Consider the following 6673-nt stretch of genomic DNA (forward strand, 5'->3'; position numbering starts at 1 on the left):
TGCTGTTAACTTTGGAAAAAAGTATCCCAGTTTACAGTGTTGAGTTGGCATTGTACAGAAATTAACAGCTACATTGGTCTAGAAATGTTGAACTTAATTTTTTTCCATTTGTACATGGGTAACGCACTGTATTAAATATGTAAGGTCTTATCTACGTGGGTTTGATTGAAAAAGCAAGTATTCTCTAAATAAAAAAAGAATGTGGGAGGTAGAATCAGGAATCCCAGCAGCAATTGGCTAACTAGCCTTGCCTGTAAGAGTGAGTTCCTGGTTTAATTCAGAAACCTTGCCTCAATAAATATATAGAGAATGGTTAAGGAGCATTTACACACTTGCATTCACATACATATGAACACAAATACATATACAAAATATAAATTTAAAAAGTAAATCTAGAAAGTTCAAAAATCAACTCTCTGCTCCTCCTTGTTCCAGAAACAGCTGCATCTTCTCATACCATGCCAGCCTCATCCCTGAGACACTAAGGTGAAGGTCAGAGTGGATGTGGTCATATGGTTACCAGGGCTGTCATAGCATTTGGCAAAGTGGAAATTGTTGCCATCGATAATGCCTTCATTGACCTCAACTATATGGTCTACGTGTCCCAGTATGACTCTACCCATGGCAAGTTCGACAGCACAGTCAAGTCTGAGAATGGGAAGCTTGTCGTCATCAGGAAAACCATCATCATCTTCCAGGAGCCAGATTCCACCAGCATCAAATGTGGTGATGCTGGTGCCAAGTATGTTGTGAAGTCTACTGGTGTCTTTTTCACCATGAAGGAGGCCCACTTGAAGGGTGGGGCCAAAAGGGTCATCATCTCCACCCTTTCTGTTAATGCCCCATTTTTGAGATGGGTGTGAACAATGAGAAGTACAACTCCCTCAAGATCGTCAGCAATGTGTTCTGCAGCACCAACTGCCTAGTCCTCCTGGCCAAGGTCATACATGACAACTTTGGCATTGTGGAAGGACTCATGACCACATCCCATGCCATCACTGCCACCGAGAAGACTGTGGATGGTCCCTCTGGAAGCTGTAGTGTGATGGCCATAGGACCTCCCAGAACATCATACCTGCAACCTCTGGTGCTGTCAGGGCTGTGGACAAGGTCCTCCCAGAGCTGAATGGGAATCTCACTGGCATGGCCTTCCATGCTCCTTCCCCCAATGTGTCCGTAATGGATCTGATGTGCCGCCTGGAGAAGGCTGCCAAGTATGACAACATCAAGAATGTGGTAAAGCAGGCATCAGAGGACCCATGTAAGTGCACCCTGAGCTACACTGAGGACCAGGCTGTCTATGATTTAACAGTGATGCCTGCTCTTCCACCTTTCGTGCTAGGGTTGGCATTGCTCTCAATGACAGTTTTGGGAAGCTCATTTCATGAAATGTAGTCACCCAGCCAAGCACACAGACAATGGTGTCAAATGCATAGCTATGTAATATAAAAGGAGAGAATAAATTTTGACTAAGCAGCTGCTCTATTTAGTGCTATTTGGGGGTGAAGGAAACCAGCTGCCCCTTTCGGCAGCCGTGACAGTAACACGTGCTCCCCATGACCTTGCCTTGGTCACTAAGAGGTCAGATGCCTGCCTTGTGGCAAGGAACCAATCAGAAGTTAGCTGGTGGTGCTATGCTTTACAGCTCTGAGTGTACTTTACGGACAAGTGCACAGCAATGACGCACAGAGCATAGCAACCACCCTGAGAGGGCCTATGGGCCATAACAACCAATTGGCCAATCAACACAAGGTAAGCCCTCCAAGCCTGGAGGCACACCAATCCTGAGCCTGTGCGTACCCCTAGACACTCCCCTTACGCTGCCCTACAAGATCTCTCTGCAGCGGGTTTGAGCTGTCTTTGCTAGCCTCCGCCATGGTGGGTGGGTGAAAGCCCCGAGCTAACATGAGGTTAGCTCGTTAAACAACAATAAAGCCTCATGCAGTTTGCATCAAGCTTTCGACTCTGCCTGGTGATTGGGGTGACTGATGTGGTGGGCTGAGACCCCGGAGGCCTGAGTTTTCCAGGGGGGGTTGTTTTTTGGTTTGTTTTTTTGTTTTTGTTTTTTGGGGTTTTTTTGTTTGTTTTTTTTTGTTTTTTTTTTTGTTGTTGTTGTTTTTCAAGACAGGGTTTCTCTGTGTAGCTTTGGAGCCAATCCTGGATAAGTGCTATTTTTATAAATGGATACTTCATGGGTCTTGTACTTGGCAATGTTACTAATACTCCTGACACTAGAACCTTTCTTGGCCATACTATCAAACCTATGCTTTTAACTGTTTAAACTAAGAAAAACAGCAAGTTACCATGATTGTCACAGAAAAAGAAAATGTGTTTTCTTCCTACTCCCAACAAGCATTAAGATGTAAAATTTTCTCTAGCTTTATGCAAAACATTTATTATTTTAAATCTGTAGGGAGTAATAAAATACAACATGAAGAATCCTTATTCCCTTATCTCAGTATCTTAGTTAAGGTTATGAATGTTGTGATGAAATACCATGACCAAAGCAAGTTGGGAAGGAAAGGGTTTATTCTTGCTTCTGCTTCCACATCACTGTTCATCACTGAAGGAAATCAGGGCAAGAGTTAAACAGGACAGGAACCTGGAAGCAGGAGCTGATGCAGAGGCTATGGAGGTGTGCCATTTACTGACTTGCTTCCCATGGATTGCTCAGTTTTCTTTCCTATAGAATGCAGAACCTTCAGGCAAGGGACGTCCTCACCTACATTGGGCTGGGCCTCCTGCATTAACAAAATGCCCAACAGACTTGCCTATATACAGATCTCATAGAGAAATTTTCTCATTTGAGATTCCCTCCTCTCAGATGACTATAGATTGAGTCAAAGTGACATAAAAACCAACTGGCACACTCCAATTTACCAACTGTATTTTGTCACTTTTGTTTTATACATATACATATATGTACCCAAACATCCTCACATGCTTACCTATGTGTATGTATTTTAACCTGAACTATCTGAGATATTAGCAAGCAAACAATATCACTCATCAAGCCAAATACTTCAGATTATTCCAGCTAAGAAAAAGTGTTGGGAGCCAGCCCCCACTGGGTCTCTGTGAGTTGTTTTCCAGAATAACCACAGGTACCTCCTGTTTTCCTGGCCTTGCCCCACTAGCATCAACATCCTGTTGTGAACCCTAACTGTTGGGTACAGACCTGACCTTCCGGCCTGTGCTGACCTTTTGTTATTTCCTGTTTTGAAACATTGTGTCTTGCCCCCATCCCCTTCCTGCTTTGTTGGCCTTGGGCAGGGGTTGTGGTTTCCTTGTTTATGAAAGGCTGTGGGAATGCATTCTGCTAGCTGGTGGTAATTTTCCATTTCCTCTTGTTATGGTTGTATATAAACTTCTGGCTGCTATTGCAGCCAGAACAGATGGCTTTCGCTTCTACTGAATGACCTGAGTTGTGTCCTTCTTAATTCACAGACTCTCACCTGGTCTGGTTCTTCAGTGACTGGCGCTGGCACCAATGACAAATAGGAGCATCATCATGCATCACAAAAAAAATTATCATCAGGAAATACGATATTATTTATCATGTGATCTATATTCAGTTTCTCAACAACCCTAATGAACAGTTTTTTGAGATATTCCTTAGTTATTTTTATTTCTTCTTTTGAAAACTCCCTACTAATATCCACAGCCATTTGTCTAATTGGTTATTTGTTTTTGTGTTGTTTTTTGATACTGTGTATATGTGTGTTCTCTGTATACTCTGGGATGTGATTCTCTATCAGGTAGTATAGCTGGTAAAGATTCATGCTCCAGTAGTGAATCTACAACACAATCCTCTACTGTGATTTAAGAAATATGGGGGAGGAGGTGGCACAGAAAGGTTTACAAAGCTGAGGGATCAGGGTGCCTGCTGCAAGATAGCATCTTCAAGACATGACAAGGATAGGACTGTCTAAACGAGACTTACATAATTATCACAGTAATTGACACACCAACAGGGAAAGGGAGACTTCACAAGGGCTTATCACTAAATAAAGAGCTACAGGAAGTGAATGTTTACTGAAGGAGGGAGAATCACTTTTTTCATGGATGAAGCATCAGATACAGTATTCGATCCTAAATGATCAGCCCTAAACCAGTGAACAAAGAAATAACAAAAAGTGCATGTATGTATAGCAATAATAATTATATAAGAAGAAGGGCAAGACTTGGAGAGGGAATGGAGAGAGAAGACAAGTTGGAAGGAAGGGGAGAGACAATGTAAATACATTATGTTCACATATAAAATTATTAAAATAAATAAGATGTATCCCTTGGCATTTTTGCATTATCATTCTTTAACAGCTTTATGCCTTTGTAAAATCAAAACACTCAATAAAAGAAGAAAGCTAACAGTTAGCTGTTACTTTGGAGTCAGTTCTCTTTCCCACCATGCTTTGGGGGATTGAACTCAGATCATCAGGTTAATATGGCAAGCACTTTTAGCTGCTGAGAAATATCTCCAGTCAATTTAGATAATAATTTCTTTGTATAATTAAAAATAATTTTCACCTATCTCGTCTCCTCCCAGATTCTCTCTGCCTCCCAACACTTCCAATTCCATGCCTTGTTCCTCTCTCTTGTTAGAAAATAAACAGGCAAATTTAAACAACAAATAAGAATAAGAGAAAACAACCAAAAATAAAAAACAAAGAGCATAAGAAACACATACACACAAAGACACACACAGATGAACAAAGCAAATAAAAATGCAAAATTGAAAATCATTACACACAAGCAAAAGATCAGTAAGGGAGGGAAGGCCTAAAAAAAGCAATATGAGAAAAAGGAAATCTTCAAAAATACCACACAGTTCATTTTATGTTGGCCATCTATCGCTGAGCATGGGGCCTGCTCTGAAGTGTGGTTTGTAGACAGTGAGCTTCCATTGGAGAAATTTCCTTTACAAATGATTGTAAATTAGAGATAGGTTTTTGGTTAGAGATGGGAGCTCATGCCCACTTCCCCCTCTCAGAAATGAGAACCTGTCTGACTTGAACCTGTGCAAGCCTGTGCATACTGTCACCATCTCTATGAGTTTATATGAGCAACATTCCCATTGTGTCTGAAAAACATGGTTTCCTTGGTGTCATCCATCCCCTCTGGCTCTTAGAATCTTTCTGCCTCCTCTTCTACATAGTTTCCTGAGAGGAGAGGGAATCCCATTTAGGTCTGAGTGTTCTGAGGTCTCTCACTCTCTGCACATTATTCAGTGTGAGAAATATATCCAGAGAGATATCTCTGTGGTGAAAGACCTCAGAAGAGGTACTTTCGTAGAAGGAGACCCACACCCAGGAATCAGCGAGACCACGAACTTGGATGCAAAAAAGCAAGAGGCTTTATTAGCTAAGGCGCGGGTACCCGGGGACTTAGCTTCTGTTAGGCCAAGCCCCAAGCCCAGGAAGAGGGGTCCTTATATAGGAGAAAAAGCACAGTACAGAAGCGAAAAGCATCAAATCAGCATTTTCTCAAGGTCTAGTAGTCAGGTGAAACGGCCTTGGCTTCATTTATCTTCTGCCGCGTCCAGATGGCTGACCTTGGGACGGAGCGATCCCCGTCAAGCAGGGCCGCGGGGGGGGGGGGGGGGAGGGCGCCCTCTCGCCACCGCGGGCTCCTCGTGAACCGGCTGGGGGGGAGCCGGCAGCCGGGCGTGCGAGTACGGAAGTGTCCTAAGCCGTTCTGCCCTCATGGGCTGCTGGCTGGTTTCGGCTCGCGTTGCGCGGTGGCGGGGAAGTAGAAGCCGGCGGATGTGGGGATCGGGGGTCGGGGAGTGCAGCGGAGGATGCATCCGCCGCGCGCCCCACCAGCCGCCGACCGGAGGAGGAGGCAAACTTAAAAGAAAAAGCTAAGGGGCGGGGGTCTTTCATTCTCCCATTTCTCTTGTAACTGAATGGAATCTTTCATTCAGAGGTCTCTGGATATTCTGGATCCATCTGCTTTAGCTGGTGGTATTGTTGAGTTAAGACTAAGGTCTGTATGGCAGATAATCGTTCTCTGATGAATTGAGTCATCTTGTTCAGAATGCAGGGACCAAGTATAAGGATTAAAAATAGAATAATCAGAGGTCCCATGAGAGTAGATATAAGAGTAGTGAACCAGGGAGACTTAGCGAACCATCCTTCGAACCATGCCTGTTGGGATTCAAATAGCTGTTGCCTCTGGTTAAGTCTTTCTCTAAGCTTGGCCATGCTGTCTCTAACTATTCCTGTATGGTCTGCATAAAAGCAGCATTCTTCCTTGAGGGCAGCACATACCCCCCTTCCTGTAAAAATAATAAATCTAACCCTTGTCTGTTCTGCAGGACTACCTCAGAGAGTGATGTTAAGGATTTCTCGAGTGCACTGACTGACTCTTCTAGGACCTGGATATCTGTGTGCATGGCTTGTTGTAGAAGCTTAAAATGATTAATTCCTTGTAAGGCAACTGTACCGGTCCCTATGCCGGCTGCTATGCCCCCCATTGTTACTCCTCCTAATAATAGGGCCACGGTTAAGGACATTGGCTCCCTCTTATATCGGGTTGATTTTCCTAGTACACTGTAAACATACTCAGGTTGGTGGTAGTTTTTACTTTGAGTCTAATTTTAAAGATGCCCCCCCATCTGGTCCCGACAGGTACCAGCGAAGGCCCCAAGCATATCCCTTCTGCCATTCTGTTG

At 43.7% G+C, this 6673-nt stretch overlaps 1 pseudogene; it reads left to right on the forward strand.

Moving 5' to 3' along the window:
* The first annotated feature begins 512 nt into the window (after positions 1 to 512).
* On the forward strand, positions 513 to 1388 carry LOC100758182 (annotated as a pseudogene).
* Positions 1389 to 6673: the final 5285 nt, after the last annotated feature.

This window comes from Cricetulus griseus, chromosome 2 (assembly GCF_003668045.3).
Source record: "Cricetulus griseus strain 17A/GY chromosome 2, alternate assembly CriGri-PICRH-1.0, whole genome shotgun sequence".
In the NCBI taxonomy this organism is placed as follows: Eukaryota; Metazoa; Chordata; class Mammalia; order Rodentia; family Cricetidae; genus Cricetulus; species Cricetulus griseus.